The 18,937-nt window shown below is 49.1% G+C and overlaps 1 long non-coding RNA gene across 1 annotated transcript; it reads left to right on the top strand.

Annotated features, from left to right (window-relative positions):
* Positions 1-237: 237 nt before the first annotated feature.
* On the top strand, positions 238-18,263 carry LOC123600578. The gene is made up of 2 exons (XR_006713658.1): positions 238-758; positions 11,746-18,263. It is a non-coding gene; the product is annotated as an uncharacterized LOC123600578 (long non-coding RNA).
* Positions 18,264-18,937: the final 674 nt, after the last annotated feature.

The following is an 18,937-nucleotide window of genomic DNA, read 5'->3' as shown; positions in this document are numbered from 1 at the left end:
TTTATTTTACTATTTTATTTTATTTTATTTTATTATTTTTTATTTTATTTTATCTTATTTCATTTTATTTTGTTTTATTTTATTATTTTATTTTATTTTACTATTTTATTTTATTTTATTTTATTATTTTTTAATTTTATTTTCTTATTTTATTTTTTTGTTTTATTATTTTGTTTTGTTTTATTTTATTTTATTTTATTTTATTTCATTTTATTTCATTTCATTTCACTTCCTTCCTTTCCTTTCATTTTTTACTTGCTAATTCAGCTACCTTTTGGCATTTATTGTAATCATCATTCAGTGTGACAATTTGGATACGATATTTGTTCATACTTCCTGCTGTGTGTGTCTCTTCCCTACCGAGGTCATTAACTTTGTGTCTTGCACTTTTTTTTTTTTTTTTTTTTGAAGCAACACCGATGTTGATGGTCTTCAGATGTTTACTTAGACCTGATTCATTTTATAGGAAAGGCAGGTGACTTTACAGGGAAGAGGCAGGAAGACACAGGCGTTCCTCACATACTGCGCAGAGTTACTGGTACGTATGTGGGCTGGGAGTTGCTACGAAAGCCTAAGTCTTCTTCCCTCCTGGGATCCAGAAACGTCTGGTCGTCTGGGATCATCTAGTGAAAAGTGACCATCAGGAACGTACTCTTACCAGGAGCCAAGGAACCTGGGAGCAAAGGGCGTCTGTGAGAAGAGAACAAAGGTGTTCCGTTCTGCCCCTTCACCAACCCGCGGACGGAGTCGGACAGCAGGTAGGCATTCTGTTTCCGCACCGTGTCTGCTCCTTGGGTCTGTCTCCCGTCCTTGTCCTTCCGAGGACTTCTATCTGAGGGGCTCAATTCTAAAACCCAAGGATGGTTTTACCATCAAAGCAGATAAACTACTTTATAGCGTTAATATGTAATGAAACAATATCCAAGTGAGGAGAGAGATGGTCTGTGTGCCAGAGACAGATGCTCTCTGTCTCCAGAGAATGCTGCTGGTCCCCTGCCCCCGAAGGACTCAGGCGTGAGAGCAGAGGTCACGTCCAGGACTAACCACAGGACTAACCACGGACTGAGCACAGCCAGCTCTCTCTGCTTCCTCTGTTCATGGTTTTTCTAGAACAGTGCTTCCCAAAGGGAAGTCTCTGATTACTTGCAGAGGAAGCATCAGATGCTTGTTCAAAATCTCTTCCAGGGCTGGACCTCAAACGGGGCCTACAGACTAGCAAAGTTGAGGTGAATATCCTGAGAATTGTTGGCATTTTGTATCAACTATTAGATGATTCTTGAATGCGCTCAAGTTTGAGAAGTGTTATTCTAGAAGTTAGATTTTACCCTGGTGCCCTCATGCTCATTTTTCAGTGGTTTTCTGTTGTTTGCAAAACAAATTCTACTTGGTAAATACATCTTTCTTGGTGGCTCACATCCTGTCCAGCCTCCTTTTCCCTGCCTTGTGGACTTCACTGCTCAGCCACAGGGAGAAATGACCTCTTCCTAGAACACACTCTCTTTGCCTCCATGGCTTTCTGGCTCCTTCTGAGAGGAATTTTTTTGCTCTCCTTGCTTTCTTAGAGAACAAACTTCCACTGTTTCTTAATGACCAAATCTGACATATTACCCTCTCTGTGAGTTTTTATAACCACCCCATGCAAAATTAGTCACTATTCTTTCCTGCGATGATGATTAATCTTATGTGTCCACTTGGCTACGCTGCGATGCTCAGGTGTTTGGTCAAACACTAGGCTAGATGTTGCTGTGAAGGTATTTGTAAATGTGATTAATATTTATGATTGGTTGACTTGAAGGAAATCAGATTACCTTCTGTAGTGTGGGTGGGCCTCCTCTAATCAGGTGAAAGTTTGAGAGCCAAAACAGAGGTTCCCCCAAGAAGGAATTCTTCAACATTTTAACATAAAAATCCTGCCTGAGTGTCCCGCCTGCAGGCCCTCCCTGCAGATTTCAGACACAAGACAGTAGTGACAGCTCTCAGCTGAATCTCCAGCCTTCTGGCCCACTCTATGAATCTCAAACTTGCCCCACCTTCGTGAGCCATTTCCTTTCTCTCTCCTTCTCCCTCCCGCCTCCCTATGGGCCGTTTCTGTGGATAACCCTAAGACACCTGACTGACACACCACCACTTTCATTTAGCTCGAAGTTAGGATGATGAGGAGCTCACGGGAGCGGGAGGCTTCCAGTTAGTGGAGGCGTCTGCCTTATTCCCGGGGTGAAGGGCGGAAGGCGCTGCTGAAGGCCCCTGGCCTGTTCCGCAGGACAGAGACAGAAAATCTCTAGCTTGCCCAGTGTGTGTCTCCTCCGAACTCCATCCTTAAACACCTGTCCGTTCAAAGGGCAAGGATGCTGTCTCTGCAAGCGCCAGCGGTCCCTCTGGACCTCCCCCGCTCTCAGGCGAAGCCTCTTGGCCCCTCGCCACTCGCGCCGAGCTCCCTTCACCTCCCTTGTCACAGACTTGCACGAACAGTCCCTGTGTGTGATGTTTCAGGATGTCGAGCTGCGTCCCTCCGGAGCCCAGCTCAGGGACCCGCAGGGTCAGAGCTGTTCAGTCGTTGTCCGCTAGACTGCTCTCCCCCTGCGGACCCTGGCATTGTCCCCGAGTGGCCCCGTGCTCCCTCTCCTGGGGACAGGTCAGCCGAGCCAGGCTGCACAGTGGGGCCTTGTAGTGTTCCCCAGAAGCGTGTCTCTCGAACAAGGTGAACTTCATTTCAGAGCATTGTCGCTGTGCCCTCTCTCCCTCGTAAATACAGGCTGGCGGGGGGATCTTCCCTTTGATTGCAAAGTCACAGTGGTGAGTCGCCATTTAACCTTTTGCTGGTGACGCGGATCCCTTCAGAAGGAAAGGTCTGGACTTCCCAAGTGGCATTTTAATCAGAGGCGATGGCGACATGAATGTGGATCTCAAGCCTCTCTTGAACACCACCCCCCGCCCCCGCCCCACTGCTGTGTGCACGGGCTCCCTCCTCGCGGTGCTCTGAGCCCTTTCGCTCACGGCACTGGGGCCTCTGTGCTGTTAGCTGCCCGTCTCCTTTAATCCTGACAACAAACCCGGGAGGTGGCGGTTCATGCGCCATTGTGCAGGCAGCTCAGAGAGGAGAAGGGATTATCGAAGGTTTCAGAGCTAGTAACTCGAGGACGCGGGTGTGTATGGACGTATACGGAGGGGCCACCGTCTGTGATGCTGAGCAGGCGCTCAGAGGTCTGCAAGCATTAGATCCTCTCATTCTTGCAAGAACCCCGTGACGTGGGTACGATCGTTACTCCCATGCAGTATCGGAAGAACTTAACACAAAGAGGTGAGTACCTGCACACAGCTGCACAACCAGTGGGGGTGGACCGAGTTAGCCCCAGGTGCATGTGGGTCCAGGGCCTCCCCCTGCTCGTGCAGTTGGCCAGAGGCCCCTCCAGAAGCGGAATCACGCCTCGTGTCCTTCACGACCCCTTTCCTGAGGGCCCTGCATCACCCCAGCTTTCCATCAGCTCTGAGGTTGGGGGCCAGGGAGAACACAGGTCACTGAGATCCAAAAATAATCTGTAAAATGTATTTGGTGCAAGGTCCTGTGTTAAGATACCCCCGGCGTAACTACCGCGTCCCTTCCCGTCCTTCCCGGGATGGAGTCTCAGCCCAGCTGCCCGGTGAGCAGGACTGGGACCAGCTCCCAGGAGGAGCTCTGGGGGGGGCAGGTGCTGAGGACAGGGGAGCCTGACGGTAGCCGCAGGAGGGGGTAAGGGAGGAGTCCCGCCTCCGATACATGAGGTCCTCAAAGGCTGAGAGTGGGCAGGAGAGGAGCAAGGGAGGACAGGTGTGTGCGGAGACAGGACAGCACAGGACAGGTGCTTTGGCTACACCCACCACCTGTTTGCTGGATGTGTGATGGGCCACAGAAGCATCTAAAGGACTTGAAACCATTCCATCTTGGCTGATTTCTCGTCTACACACGCCTGATGTATCTCCCAGGTGCCCGAAAGGGGGTACTGTGGGACCTTGGTCACTCTGCGACTGTCTAGCATCTGATCCCCATTCCTATTATCGCCCAGGACCTCATAGTAATCCCTCACTCCACTTGGTGTCGGCAAGGCCCCTCTCTCCAAAGGCAGCCCGAGTCCTCTGCTCTCTGCTTCCCCTGAGCCGGTGGCCGGGGCCAGACGTGCTGGCCTGTGACTGTGTGTCCCTCGTGGGTGGCCCGGGGTCTCCCGGCTGGTGGAGGTCATCTCCTTAGCAGCTGTGGACCGGTGTGTGCCTGCCCTTGATGTCGGCCGCAGGGTCTGCAGACCGTGTTCTCTGAGCCTCCGGGCTCCGCCTAGTTCTGGGGGTCCGCGTTACTCTCCCAACACACTCCCTTCCTGGCTTACCCGTTGGAATCAAGAACTCTGAGGGTACAAATTGTGCAAGTCGCTGGGAATGGAGGAGCAGGGGAAGAAAACTCTCCATATTTAGCCCTCACCGGTGCCCCAGCCGCAAAGGCTGCACCCCAGAACCCAGAGCCCCGCATTAGTGTGTATGCCCACTACAGCAACTCTTCCAGAAGCTTCTACCTCAGTAAGTGCGGTACTGAAATTGCCGTGTGGTTCCTTCCTATAGAAATCACAGGGTTGGGGCACCTGGGTGGCTCAGTCGGTTAAGCATCCGACTTCGGCTCAGGTCATGGTCTCACGGTTCATGAGTTCAAGCCCCGCGTCGGGCTCCATGCTGAAAGCTTAGAGCCTGGAGCCTGCTTCAGATTCTGTGTCTCCCCCTCCCTCTACCCCTCCCCTGCTCATGTTCTGGCTCCCTCCCTCTCTCAAAAATAAATGAACGTTTAAAAAAGAAAAGAAAGGAAAGAACAGCATTCAGCGGCAGAGTCTGAGACGCTGGTTTCCACCTCTAGAAAACCATATTGCTTACTGACTCAGAAATGGGAAAATTTTTATTTGTAGCTGTAAGTGAACGCAGTTTGACAGGAAAGACTTGTCACAGGAGTCTCCCGCAAGTTCCTGGCAGTGATCACCTCCTACAAGCCATTCCTGGAATGTTTAATCGTTTAATTGGGGATTCGCATTGGGGCAACTTCACCTGCAGAATCTGAGCCAGCAACCCCCCACCCCTGCCCCTGCCCAGCTCTCTGGGAGCGACATAATCAGGCAGCCAGTATTAGGAGAATCCCGCGTGTTAAGTTGCTAACGTTCCCACAGGCCATCTGGGAACCAGGTAACTTGCAGCCATCTCTGCTGCAGATCAGAAGGGATTGGAGACACGACCTGACAACTGTGTGATGTGTGATATGGGAGGAAGGGGAAGAGAACTGAGACCACAACCACATGCTTACCCGGGACCGGGTCTCAGCATCACCCAAAGAGATGATGTATTAAAGAACGTAAGTGAATGTGTTGGACTCTCTCCCTCCATCTCCCCCTGGAACTTCCCCTCTCGGAAAACCTCAGCAGCGGTTGTAGGTGGTATGTGTGGCCAGACTCAGGCTGCAGAGGAAAGGAGAAGGGGAGCAAGGAACGCAGGGAGGGTGGGAACGGTCAGGTTCAAGCAGGAGACGGGGCTCGAAGACCAGGATCTGTGCCAGGATCCCCGGCCCGAAATTCTGCCCCCATCACCTGCTTCTGCGACGATGGAACACGTCCCTTCTGCAGAGAGCATGGGTAGGCGTTTCAGGAGGCAGGGCTTCTCTTTCTGACACTGGAGTGGTCGTGGCTCCTGGTGGCAGCCGTATGTGTGAGGAAACTCCATTGGCACTCTTCTCCGGCCAGTGTTCTGGAGCCCCAGCCCCCTGTGGGCTTGTAGCCCCAGCCCTGACCCTGGCCGGGCAGTCACCTCTCTGTGGACCACTCTGTGTGGCCCTCCCACCCTTGACTCCCCCCGGGTACACGTCACCAGCATCATGCAGCCACACTTTGGAGGGTTGTCTCCCACTTTCCCGGTCCTGGAGCAGCCCAGGGAACTTCTTTTCCATTCGGAGGACTAACGTGCCTCCAACAAGGTCTAAACACCAGCTTTACGCTGGGTCCTCCTCTCTAAGTGTGTTCCTTCTTTAGGTATCGTCTCTTGGCCTCTGGGAATTCTTTAGAGTCTCTCCCCTGTTAATAAGGTTTGATATTGAACTTCCCCTGTGTGTTTCTGTCTCCAAACGGGAACCTGACTGATATGGGATTGGGAGAGGCTGCAGCCCTTCAAAGATGGGATCCGGAGATCGGTTTGGTCCTGCCCGTGGGCCACAGTGCCCTGCTAAGCCACCTGATAGTGGGGACAGGGATACCGGTAACCCGTGGCAGACGGCGGCATTAGAATTAAGCAAACTGTAACCTGTGTTTGATTCTGAGGAGGTGCCAGTTGAAGTAAGTGCTTTGGACACCAAGTGGTTGCTGCACTTGACTTTATGGCTCAAATGACAACTATGAGCCCCGCGATCTGGGAGTGATTTCTTTCAGGGCACTTGAGCATTTCTTTTTTTTTTTTTTTTTTTTAATTTTTTTTTTCAACGTTTATTTATTTTTGGGACAGAGAGAGACACAGCATGAACGGGGGAGGGGCAGAGAGAGAGGGAGACACAGAATCGGAAACAGGCTCCAGGCTCTGAGCCATCAGCCCAGAGCCTGACGCGGGGCTCGAACTCACGGACCGCGAGATCGTGACCTGGCTGAAGTCGGACGCTCAACCGACTGCGCCACCCAGGCGCCCCCACTTGAGCATTTCTGAAAAGAAAATGACACAGTCACTTCCTTTAGCTTTCAGCTTCAGTGGCTGTCCGAGAGCTTCCACGATGGCCTCGGAAAGATCTCCGTTTTCTTATGGCAGCAGGGCTAAGATTGCTGGAAATAAAAATGGAACATTTAATTGTGTGAGTTGCTGAATTACAGTGATTCTTAAGTTCACAGTCTCATCAAGTGTCTCGTGTGCATTTTAGGACATTGGCTAGAAAAGAATAGAATCATGAAACTTTGAATGGGAACAATTGGTTGGACCCAAATAAAGCTGCCAAGTGAATTGCTGTGTCATTCGGAGCCTCCCTGAGCCAGAAGAATTAGCTTTCCCTCTACTGCCTGAGGAGGATATCCTGCCTTTGCTTGGAAGCCTTGTGACCACTCACCTGGGGCAAGCCTTGGGGAGTAGATTCTCCTGTCCCTCAACACACCAAGATGCTCTACTGCTGCTAGGCCCAGGATCAAATCTCACCATGTTCTCTCTTTTTTTTTTTAATGTTTGTTTATTTTTGAGAGAGAGACAGAGTGTGAGTGGGGGAGGGGCAGAGAGAAGGAGACACAGAATGGGAAGCAGGCTCTAGGCTCCACAGCCTGACACGGGGCTCAAACCCCCAAACCGTGAGATCATGACCTCAGCCAGAAGTCAGACACTCAACCGACTGAGCCACCCAGACGCCCCCAAATCTCACCATGTTCTAAGGGACCAGAACACACTATAACTCAGGAGAAGGTAGCTTGCATACTCAGAGAATTGCAAGAATCTTACACATGGACAGAAAGCCTGGAAAAGACAGGCAGGAGGGAATTCTAAGGGTGTTAGACCAGGCGCAGCCCTCAGCTACGAAGATAAAGCAGAAATAGTTATCGTAAAGGGTGGCATAAAGGGTCCCAGTCACCAAAATGCTTTAACCACAAGGATATCCCCCAGGAGGCTGATTGATCATAGTGTCTGTAGGAATTACATAGATTTGTAACCCACCAGTAACTTCCTTGACTGAGTTAATAATCTCTAGATCTGGAGCCACAACCCTGACTTGAATCACCACAGTGAAGAATCGTGGCCTCTCAGTGAGTTTCCAGACCTCAGTCGGTTCACAGACCCAGAGCTCTTCGACTGAAGGAGAAGCCAAGTAACCTGAGGAAGGACCCTGTGCCATTGTTGCAAACACCCAGTGTAACAAGAGTCTCATAGTCCTTTATGAGAGCTCACTGGGGCATAATGCGATGATTCTTATGGGATTGTTAGGTCGTAGTTCTGAGCTGATGCCACGATGACTCAACAGTCAAAGCGGGGCTGACAGCAGTGAAATAATAGAGACTTAGTTCAAATCCGACTCACAGGGGGCTTCATTTGCCCCCAAAGTAACTCTCTGACCATGGGCTGCTGTCATGATATGGCCGGAATGTCCAAGTGAAAGTCCATGGAATGTCCTCTCCTGATCAGGATTGTGAACTAGAAGCAATACCTCCTCTCTGGAAAAACTGCAGTGATTGATATTGCCGCCAAAGATTTGAAAACGTAAGGGGTGATGGTATCTGTCATGTTCCCATCTGACTCACCCTGCGATCATGTTGGATAGATCTTGGAGGATGACGGGGGCTGCTGCAAACTTAACTCAGATAGTGACTGCAGGTGCTTCTGTTTCCGGTGTATCATCGTCACTGGAACAAATCCACGGGAACTCTGACACTTGGTACGAGGCTAGGGACCCCGCCAAGCCTTTATTTCCGCACCAATTTGGAAGGAACACAAAATGATCTCTGCTTTCACTTGGCGGGGCAAACACTATGCCTTCACAATCCTGCATCAGGGCTCAACCAGTTCTTCTCTGAGTATGAATTCCCAGAATCAACGAATGAGGATGGTTCTTCTCACGATGATGCTTAATCTCTGCTTATCGTCTGAGAAGCTTTGGGCTGTGTGTGTTTGGATGTCTTAGTCCCTAAAGGGGACATATACTTCCATCAGATGACACAATGGTGCTCCCCCTAAATTGGAAGATGAGTCTTCTACCTAACCGTTTTGGGCTCCTGATGCCCCTTGAGCAGACAGGTGGGAGAGTTACCATGTTTGTTGGAGTAGTTGATCTTGAACGCCAAGAGGAAACTGAGTCACTGCTGAACAAGGGAGATTTTATCTACAATCCACTGGACTCTCTGGAGTGCCTCTTACTACCTCCATATCCAGTAGGAAAAGTTAATGAAAAGTATGGCAACCAAAAAGAGACACATCGATTGATGACCTAGACCCTTTGAGAATTGTTTGAGTCATTCTACCTGGTAAATAACCCAAATCAGCTGAGATCCTGGCTGAATAGGGGGAAATACAGAAATCATATTGAAAAATGCAATAATTAAGTACCCACTAGAGTCTTATAGTCAATTACAGGAATAAGAGCTAGAATAGCTTTGCATATTTTTCTTTCCTCGTTGTATGTGTTCACTTGCATAGATTGTTTTCTTCTTGTTCCTTTGCCCAGTTTTGATTTTATATACAAGTTGTTCTGGGTTAATTGTAAACTGTGCTCATTAGCTCACAGAATATGCAGTGGGAATGTGATGGAATTTGGGAGTCATTAATACAGCCAGACGTGGCTTGTAAAGGCAACTCGTACAGATAACCTGTAAAGATGACCGTGTCTTCCTAGGGCGGAAATACAGCGTTGTTGAAACGTTGCGTGAAATGTGTATAGCGTGTGTGCATGTGGAATCTGAGTCACCGAAGAGCGGGCTGCGACACCAATCTGTTGTTCTTCATCTCCAGGTGTGTCCCGTATTGCCCGCCCTGTGGTCATTGGGCTGGACTCCAAGCGTTTCGCCTCTGTGGCAAGCGTGTGAGGAGGGGGTGATGGGATACAGCAGGACGGAGATGCTCTTTTTCTTGGCTCTGGGAGCCTCCTTGTTGTGTCTTTCTTGCTCCCGCCACGTGGCCTCCAGCCGTGCATGTGGCAAAAGTAGGGTGGGGCTCCAGTCTCGCTGCTCACCCAGGGCAAGCAGGTCCTTGAAAGCTCACATCCATTGCCCTGGGCCCAGTAACCACCTCAGCATGCCCCACCTCCCGACAGACACTACACAGCTTAGTCCTCACACCGTCCTGCTGGAATGTGGGCTCCCCGTCCTCTGACTCACACAGTTGCATCTTGCCTACCTGAAGGGAGTGTCTCCTGACCCCCGTGAGGAGTCTGTCCTGCTAGTGACTTTTCCAGCTCTCCATAGTAAATCCACCCTAACACGTGCCCTTCCCTGAATCTTGTGTTCACTATTCTATTGTCAGCCATTTCTACTTCATTCGGTGCATGCTGGTACTTTTGCCAAGCTTCCAAGAGCCACTCTAGGAGTGCGTTAGCACATCTCATAGGGTCCTTGCTAGGGTGTTACGTCCTACGGTGCTCCACATCTCAAAACTCTCCCATGGCCAGCCTAAAAATAGCCGGAGATGTTTTTTCCAGTTCCTACCAGAACACATTAGCCAAATTCCACAACTCCTTCAGTGGATAGTTTCTCTCTTCCCGCCACAGGCCCAGCACATGGCCCATTTCACATCCTTGTTCTTAACTCTGGTTTCCAGGAGGACATAAGGGGACCTTATCTTATAAGGCGCCTGCCTCCCTTGAGGCTTCTATATTATCTTCACGTGAAGAGTGGGTCTCTTCCTTAGGCCCAGAACACTCAGAGGAATCTGGGATGTCAAGGTTTTCCCAAATGCATCTACCCAGCTATCCCTGTTCCAACTTTCAGGGTCTCACTTCCTTCGCTATTAGAGCCCTAATTTTGGCACCGGAAGCCTGCTACGGTAGAGAATTCAGTTTTCTCTTACGTGTTTCTCTTAAGTACTTTCATGACTAAGTCTTCAACCTGGTCTTGAGTCTGAACCTCTTGCCACAGGAGATACCATAAATGTTGCAAAGAGTCCTTTCTTACCTTCCCATGCCATCTTGACTCGGTGACTCATCACCCTGTGGAGTAAACCACGGGTCCTCAGCATTAACCACCCGCTCCATGGTTCTTACGGCTATCAAGCCCCAAGCGCCAGAAATGTCACTTAGGCCGTTGCATCCTTTGTGACCCAACTCTCATCCCAGGTCACTGCCAGTGAGAGTCTGAACACATGCACTGCGACAGCACTCCAGGGGCTCTTTGTCGTCTCCCTGACACTCACAATGGGGTCCGCCTTGCCAGTCAGCCAGCATCGGATCTATTTCCAAAATCCCGTTACAGTTCGCGTCCTAGAACCTTGCCTGATAGTCACGCTGAATTCCATGAGAGCAGATGCCGAGACATCGCTGAGAGATGGCCGCTTGGGTGGGGAGAGGCCGGAAGTCTCTCAGGAGACACAGCTTTAAGGAAGTGAGGGAAAGAGAAGTGAGCAGAAGGAGATGCCAGTTTGCAGCTGAGGCCTCAGCTGATTCTGTCGAGCATTTTGGAGCTGGGAGGACTTTCACAGTGTCCCAAATGGGGTCCTACAGGGGCCGGGGCTGGGTCTCCCTGCTTCGGCATATTGTTGCTTGTGGGACGCCTTCCTGGAGGTGGTGTAGCTTTGGGTGAGGCTGATCCTGATGGCTGAGGGCAATTCCAGTGAGAGCCGCACCCTCGAGGCATCACCCTGAGAGACCCGCAGGTCAGGGACTGGGGGCCTCATAGTTGCAAAAGGGATATGGGGATGTGCTGAGTCATGTCTTGCCAGGCAGGCTGCCATCTTGGATCAGAATTTGTTCCACAGCCAGCAGGCAGGCTCGGTGTCCTCCGTGCCCGCAGATGGGCTCAGCCGAATAGAGGACTTGGCATCTATTCCAAAATCAAAGCTTGTGCAGGTACTGACCTCGTTTGATGAAATCATAATTTCTGTACACACAGATTTTGTACTCTCCTTTTTGCTCCTGTGGTTTGAGAAGCAAGAGTCGTGGAAAGAAGGAAGACGGGAAAGAAGGTGGTTGGTTTGTGGACCGCTGTGGCATGAGGCCCTGTCCTTGGCACCTCTGCCCTTGCGTAGATACAACCAAAGGTGGGGACGAGCTCCAGACCTACAGCATGAATTCCTGCCCTCTTGTTGCAGGGCCATGAGTAATCCACCATGACGGGAGAAGAAAATGGAATGTAACTGTGGGCCCGCGTGACACTCAACGTTAAATCGAATTAGTTCATCCTGATTAACATGGGTTCCCTCAGAAGCCAATACATCAGTCATCGCCTCTGGCCGCAACTGTGCTCACGACGAGAGAAGTCCCAGGACCACTTCTGAAGGGGTTGTCTAAATCCCTGGAATGGAAAAACTATCGTGTGACCTTGCGATCCTACAGAATTTCCACCCTCTCCACCCACAGCTGGGGGCTGCGGTGGGAGCCCTGCACGTGCCCTTCTGGATGATGGTCCTGCTGTCCCTCAGGACCCGGGCGGCAGTGAGCAGGCTACTCTCTGGTGTGCATGGCTTCTCAAAGGGCAGGACCACAGCCTGCACTTGAGATGCCCATCGTAGCCTCAAACTTTAGGGGATCGCCAAAAGCCTCCATAAGAAGGACAGGTATTTTCAAAACTCCGAACGAAGGCCAAAAATTTATGGTGGACAAAATGCCTACCTTCTAAATGAAGCCAGGATTGATTTCTTGATTTTAACTTTTGCCTGAAGCCCTGCCATAGCTCCTCATTGTCCTGCCGAGGGGGACCAATCTCCTTTCCAGGGATTACGTGACGCAGACTTCCTGTCTGAAGTTTGTGGTCTCCAGAAGCGTGCGGTGGTTCACCGTCCGTACTGTGCATCAGAGTCACCTGGAAGGCTTGGGGGAGCACAGATTGCTCAACCCCAAGCCTAGAATTGCTGATTTAGCAGGTCTGGGTGACAGGGCTCCTACTGATGTAGGGACCACATGTAAGAACTATCATGGTGACAGCTCTCTGGATAATAAGCCAATAGTACCCATAACAGGAGCTCATTTAAAGGAAAATGCTTTTGGTCACTGAGTGAGTAAATGAAATGTCCTAGAGCCAAGGTCAGCTGGTAAGTATACTGAGGGGCATATTGAAGAGGAATCTCTTATCCTTTGTCTTTTTAAGGGGAACTTTATCACTCATGTTGGGTGGGCTCAGCTCTCTGTTGCTCGTGACAAGATGACATATTTGAGGCAGATGTTGGGGTCACTGGGGCTCTGATGTCCATTTCCGTGCTCCAGGGGCAGGGCACAAGCACAAAAGAGGTTCCATTTCAATTTGGTTCCAGAGGCCTCTGTTCTGTCCTCCACCCATCCCCTACCATTCTTAGCATCCTTGACTGGAATGCCACCCAGTCTGTTCCTATAGTGATGCCACTGGGACCCGGCCTCCTCAGCCCCCCTCAGAGATGGGTGGGAATGAAGGTAAGAGGCCTTTTGGCCCATGAGGCCCTGTGTGAACAAGCCCCTCCCCCTCCACCCCCACACCCCTCAACCTACTGCTTAACTCTACTCAGTTTCCATTTCCTTCCTCTGGCTAAGGACACCTGGACTTTCCTCTGGGGAACCCCTCTAAGGCCAGCTCTAGTTAGGGGCCTGACCACTCCAGAGCAACAGTGACTGCTTCAGGGATGGTCACATGACTTCTCTGGGCCAATAAGAGACTGTCTTGGGATTTTTGAGTCAAGCAAAAGGACGTTTTGACAGCTAGCCATGGGTTAAGGGCTAAATTTCCCAACTCATTTCCCGAGTCATTGCTCCCAATGGAAAACCCATTGTGCAGGCTTTGTTGAGAGCCGTCCCCAAGGTGCATCAGTCAGGGGACCCAGCAAGGGGTTATTTACAGTTGTGTACACTTTAAATAATGGTCTGCTTTTGATTTAGTCTGACAGTCCATGATTCTGTGACACAGCACAACCTCAAAATGATCAATGAAATTAGGTAGAAAGGTCGAGGCATGAATTCAGGAAGGTGAGAAAATATTAGCCTTACTGCTGTTTCAAAATTTCTGTTCTTTCTCCTTAGATGGCTAGCTGCAAGTCAGTTAGGCAGTGGACTTCTGTTGTTAGGTTTTCTATTATAGCACCGCAGAGAATGGATGTAACTCTGTGACAGTCATCCTGGAAAGGAGGCAGATATCCATTTGCTATCAGCAAGCAAATTCAGAAGAAGGCAGGAAAAATAGACAAAAATACTCAGTTCTTTCCCCCCCACGCTTACCTCTTTTTTCCACCCCCACCCCCATTTGGAGGAAGGCACAACTTTTCTGAATCCTGAGGCTTTCTGTGGACCCCAAGAATTCCAGAAAGAAAGAATGGGGAGTTGGAAGAAGCCATGGAGAAGCGTCCAGGGAGTCGTCTGCTGCTATAGTTGTTCACGCACAGGCTGCAGGTGTTAGTGAAGATGTGAATTTGACATAATGCGAAGTTGCAGTCAAGGAATGGAACCAGTAAATGAAAAATGGTGGAGATCCAGGAAGTACTGTCTTCTCCATATCACAGCTCTGTTCCCTGCTGTACATCTGCCTTGTGTTTCTACTTCTGCAGATTGGTAGATAAACGTACCCTCACTTCCGATGTGATCAGCTCCATCCAAGGAAACAGTCCAGGCTGATGCTATAGTAGCTTCATTCCCATTTTTGCTCTGGAGGAGGGTCGTCTGATTGGCCCAGATTCCTGCCAGTGTCCAACCTGAGCCATCATTTGGGTGTCTTCACCTCACGACTTCAGTGGATAAAACGTATAGACAGATGGGCAATTCTTGGTCCTTGAGCTTGGAAGATCCTCCAAAATCATCCCCCACACTGGATGAGCACCTGGCAAAAATGTTTGTGACAATCAGGCATCAGATGTGATTTTCAAGCAAATGACCTTGCAAGTCTCCTCTGATGCCACTCTAACAACATGGCGGACAAGGAAAATTGAAGGGAGCGCAAGAGGAGAGGACAGCACTAGGGTTGTGCCTACCTTGGTGACATGTTGAAGATTAATTCCATGTTTTAGTAAGAGCTTGAAAGATGAAAGGGGCTGGAAACGGTTTTACATCTTTCCTACCAATTCCTGGGAACGTAGGCTGAGAGATGAATTTGTTTCAGGGCTGTGATTTGTAACAACATTCACTTAAAAACTGCCTTTGCTGTGTGTTACGGGGTATCTTTCACCTCAGAGGAAACTTATATAAGGCCAAGAAATTGGATCTCTGAAGGGAGAGGTAACGAGGTTTTAGGATTACCAAGTGGCCCCGGGTTAAGCTCACCGTACTCCCTCGATACGTAACCAATCCTTCACAGATGGGGTGTCGGGGCTGGAATGGTCCCTGGAAGCTATCTGGTCTCCCTTCCTCATTTTACAGTTGAGGAACTGAGAGCCTGGAGCTCAGTGCTGTCCTAAGGGTCTTATTGTGCTCATTTGGATCATAGAAAGCACAGGAAATCTCTCTATATGGTGTGATTTGGGGGATTCTGGGAAGCCCTTTCTCAGCGACTTGAAAATACCTTAGGTACTAGGCTGTTACCCATGCTAGGAACCACACCACGTGCAATTCTTAACTTTCCATTAGGCACTGCTTGCTACTGCACATCCTCTTGTAACATGGAAGTATCTGGAAGACAGACACGAGATGGATTTAGCAACCATGGAGGCGTTTATTGAAATAATAAAGGAGATGGACTCAGAAGTCACACAAATGGGAGACTGAGTCTCCACTCTCCCACTCACGCGCTGTGGGGCTTCTTACAAATTATTTCCACCTGGGAGTGTCAGTTTTATCATCTGTAAAATGGGAAAACAGAGTATCTGTCTCATAGGACGGATAGGATTACATGAAATATGGCACAAAGCTTGACCTGAATCAGCACTGAGTAAATAACGTGCGGATGGTGAGCACCGAATAAATAGAAGGCACTGTCCTCATCGTCACCACTGGGGTCCTCATCATTTCTGGACATGTGTCTACTTGAAACAGTGTCTTCCCAGTGAAGGATGGGTCTTCCTGGAGCAGGATGTAAGAAGGAAAGCAGGAGCAGACAAGATCTGGGGCGTCAAAGGCAAACCTCATGCTTCATAGTTAGGTGGATGATCAGTTCCGGCTTATGTATTGGCCAAACCAAGATGCTTATGGATTCATGGCTCAAGAATTAAAATGTACATCCCTGAGTTCAAGAAATCCTCAGTGATGGTTACACTGATATCAAAGTCGCCACCAGTCACATTCCAAGCCCTTGATTCTTAAGAGGTCTTTCAAAAAGAAAACAATACGTGACCAATGGAAGCAAAAGTGGCTGTATGTTCTTTTCACTGTTTTGACCTCGTTTTTCATTTTGAGTGTAGAAAGTTTTGAGAGGCTGTTGGATTCACTTTTAGCCAAGGATCCGAGGACTTATGAAATGGCCCTGCGTCAACGGCGTCTGACTTTGGGAGCTACAGATAATTCCTGAGGCCGGTCTGAGGTCAGTTCCTCAACGTGTCATGGAACCCAACTGACCAATTCTGGTGTTGAAGTTAATGCACCTTATTTACTTAGTATTTGCTGACTCGTGTAGTCAACAAACTTTTATGATCTACACAACCCTAAACGTGGCTTCAATCAGTTTTGCGGTGTGTTCTGGGCTTTCCCGCTGGAGCACGAGGTCTGCAATTGTAAGCCCCCCATGAGGCAAATCGCTACATCCTTCTCTGCTGCATTTTCTTCCCGTAGGTCCAACTACTTCCAGAATTTCCAAAAAGGCAATTGTGCACAGAGGGCATTCAAAAAAGATGGAGCTTGTTTTATTTCTAGCTCCCTCGTGGTTCTTACCGCCCTCTGTGTTTCCCAAACCCAGGGAGTTTCTGTATTTCTCAACATCGATGTGACTCCTTTTGCTCCTTTAGCAGAGTCTATAAGTGGAGGTGGACTGAATGACCTCACCTAGGGCCCTTGCCTCAAGCTTATACCCTGATCTTGGTACTCTAGACTTGGCCATCCTCTTAGTGAGAAAAGAAAAGGCAAAGGAATGGAGAAAGAGAAGGTTATTTATTTATATTCTCTGTGAGAGCCAGTAAAAGTGTTCTAAGATATGTTCTCCACGTCTTCTCTCCTAGATCCTGTGCTGGTCCTTGTAGGCATTCCAGGTGTCCACTGTAGGCAGAGTCATATTTTTCCATCTTGGTCAAATGTGAACAAAACATAGTTGAGAACATAAGGCAATCCACGAGAGAGCCCAGTAAGCATTGCTCGGTTGTGATAGTAAAATCCTTGTTTTTCCTGCTAGAAGACCGCTCCCAAGGCACAGGGTCTGCTATTGTTCCTGGAAGGCCATTCAGTTATTGACACATACAGAGGCCTTTTTCTTACATGGGAGAGGTGACGAGGTTGACAGAGTGTGCAGAGAAAGAGTTGAGTTTACCCTCAGATTGCATCCTTGACCTATTTAAGAGCATCAGGTGAGAAGGAGAGAGAGTGGGTTGACAGTGAGTTGTGACCAAGTGATGAGGGCTTTGTGAAGGTTGCTCAGGAGGCTGGACTACATCCTGCATGCCATGAATGGAAGCCCATGGGCAGTGTCTGGGGACAGGAGTGACATGTTCGAAAAGGATGATCTTGCCAAGAGAAGTTTACTTTGGTGAATTACATCAATGAAAATGACCCGTTTAATTTAGGCTGTAGAAGCCACAATACTCCAATTGGCAGGTACTCCGAGATTCAGTAGCTGAGTTGCTGGGTCCTCCAGTAGAGACGACCTTACCTATCCATCATGCCACGAAGGAACCTGAAGTTGTACATCAGGAGAATCCGTGGCAAAGTGGAAAGTGGACTAGGCCTGGGGGAATGTGAATTTAAGCCCTAGCTCTACTATTTATTCCCTTCATGACTGGAATCAAGTCCCTTAAAATTCCTGGGTCTCAGGTTTCTCACCTGCAAAGGGAAGATAAAACCTGCCCTATAACACTTAGCTGTTGTGTGAATAGACGAGATCATCAAGTGAAAATGCTCGATCATTGGAGTACGGATGAAAGCCTGTGTGTGTCAGCTCCGACTTCTGGCTCGTTACTTTATCAGCGAAATCAAATAGCCTTTCATTCAGTCTTCTGTGGATTCTTTGGACTACAAAGGTTTGTTGTCGAGAGCTAAAGACTGATTACCTTCTGTGCGAGGTTTATGGGACTTTCACAAAGCAGTCCCAGCAAGAGAAGTCACTAGCTCAGTAATCACTGTAGACTCTTGATTCCTCTAAGGTGCACATTTTCCCACTATTCCCCTTCCCCATTCCATCTCCCTTCCAATCCTCTAGTAATGACTTCCAACCGTGTGGCTCGAATAGGACCTGTCGTATGTCTTGAACAGGTGGGCAGATGCAACACGAAGGGGGTGTCTGAAGCATTCCCTTCAACGTGTCGAATGTGAACCAGGAGCAGGAGAACCTTCTGGGTGGCATTGGCTGGTGCTGAGAGTTTTGTGAGGGTAAGGGTCACAGTGCGTGAAAAGTGGCCAACATGCAGAGAGAGGCAGATGTGGTTTCAGGATGAAACTCCCACTGGTCACCACCTTAAGGAAAGCCACATTCATCCTTTCTTTCCTATGATCTGCCTCACAAACCTGTCACTCTTTTAGTCTTGGCCTCAGTAGCATTAAGTTTCGTCATTTGCGAATAAAAATATTCCTTTCCTCTATCTACCTTGAATTGCAATCAGAGGTTTTGTTGTTTATAATACATTTGAGTGAGCTCTTTCTGGCTGTTTCTGAGCAAGTATGATAATTTTAAAATACAGCCCCAGCAGAGTCTGACATTGTTTTTACCAAAAAGGGGGTTTATGTGCTTTTCTTTGGAGTCTTGGCGGGCTTCTCGGTGTTCCATCCAGTCGAGTACAGCAGAGTGATGCTATGTGATTCCTGAAGCTGGTCACAAAGGGTTACATAGCTCGGACTCGGTCCTGTGGAGCGCTCATTATGGGGGAAGCCAGAAACCATGTAAGAAGTCCACTTGTCCTGAGGCCACCACTCTGGCTGGAGAGGCTACGTGCGGGTGTCTGGTCAACAACTCCCAGCTGATGGGCGGTCCTGTGAGTGAGCCAGCCTGGAGTCCCAGTCCAGCCTAGCCTTTCAAGGACTGAAACCCCACTGACAGCTGACTTCTACCCCCAAGAGGCAATGAGAACTGCCGAGCCGGGCTTCTTCCAAATTTCTGACAAATGTATCTTGAGAAAGAGAGAAAGAATGTTGTTTTAAACTCCTACATTTTGGGACACATTCTTAGGCAACAATAGTAATTGAGCAACAAGTCACTTAAGAACTAGGAGGCTCTGGGAGATTATCTGTAAAACCCAAGTACCACCTCCTTCACAGGGT

The sequence above is a fragment of the Leopardus geoffroyi genome, chromosome D1 (assembly GCF_018350155.1).
Source record: "Leopardus geoffroyi isolate Oge1 chromosome D1, O.geoffroyi_Oge1_pat1.0, whole genome shotgun sequence".
NCBI classification, from domain to species: domain Eukaryota; kingdom Metazoa; phylum Chordata; class Mammalia; order Carnivora; family Felidae; genus Leopardus; species Leopardus geoffroyi.
Note: the sequence above shows the minus strand (reverse complement) of the source record. Positions and strands in the feature narration are given on the sequence as shown.